The sequence below is a fragment of the Corvus brachyrhynchos genome, unplaced genomic scaffold (assembly GCF_000691975.1).
Source record: "Corvus brachyrhynchos isolate BGI_N302 unplaced genomic scaffold, ASM69197v1 scaffold167, whole genome shotgun sequence".
In the NCBI taxonomy this organism is placed as follows: domain Eukaryota; kingdom Metazoa; phylum Chordata; class Aves; order Passeriformes; family Corvidae; genus Corvus; species Corvus brachyrhynchos.
The window spans coordinates 4412257-4413414 of record NW_008239547.1 but is presented as its reverse complement, the minus strand read 5'-3'; positions in this window follow the sequence as shown (position 1 = coordinate 4413414).

Sequence of the window (1158 nt, the reverse complement as noted above, 5' to 3'; positions counted from 1 at the left end):
TCCAGAATTCACATGGAATCAAGACATGCTGAAGATCCAGAAACATGGAACTTTTTTTCTTCACTGCATACAAGCAAATGGGCCATCTCCCAAATCTGAAATCATGATCACTGCCCTGCATACCTTTCAAACTAATCCACTGACCACATCACATCAGCAGAGCCTGAAGCTGTTAACTGTTAATACTTCCCTTTTGTCATTCGAATTGGGATGCTGGGGAGCACTTCCCAGCAGCTACTATCTGCCACAGGAAGATTCAATAGAGAGGTCTTTATTCTATGTTTTTGTGGTTTTGGTTTTGAAGAATGCATGGCATATTGTGGCCTCAAAAAAACCTGTAAGTATCATTACGTAATTGTTAGTATTACTTGATAGTAGTTGTTTTTTAAAACTCCTTTATTTTACAAGTTAACTGAGGTGTCACAGAGGCTTGTAAATAATGAGCACAGTATCTCTTTCAACAGCTCAGTTTTATACAGCATTTTTCATCAGAAAAACTAAGGAAGCACTTTATGAAGATGATAAAGATAACAGTTTCCATAGCAACAGAGAAGGATGAAGTAACCAAGATGCAGAAAAGACAAGTCCCATGGATGGGTGATATGAACAGGAAGTATCTGCTTTGGGCCAGAACGGCTGTAATTTTTGCCTGATTTACTACCTGTACATGCTTAGTCACTACAGACATGATGTGATCTGACAACTCCTGGCTCTGCTGTCCTCCGCACAGTCTGAGCATGGCACTGATGCACAGCAGCAATGGACACCCCTCACTAGTTCTCGGTTTGTGGTAAAGACACAGCGGCAGTCTCACGTTTCCTGTGCCTTTTTGAGGGCGTCTCTCGGGACAAGCCCCGTCACTTGATTTACCTCTAGCTGGTACCTACGTTTAAGATCTGACAACTCCTGGCTCTGCTGTCCTCCGCACAGTCTGAGCATGGCACTGATGCACAGCAGCAATGGACACCCCTCACTAGTTCTCGGTTTGTGGTAAAGACACAGCGGCAGTCTCACGTTTCCTGTGCCTTTTTGAGGGCGTCTCTCGGGACAAGCCCCGTCACTTGATTTACCTCTAGCTGGTACCTACGTTTAACAAACCGAGTCCCGCGCACTGACAGCGGACTCTGGCCTCCTGGGCTGCAGCCCGGGAAGGCACAA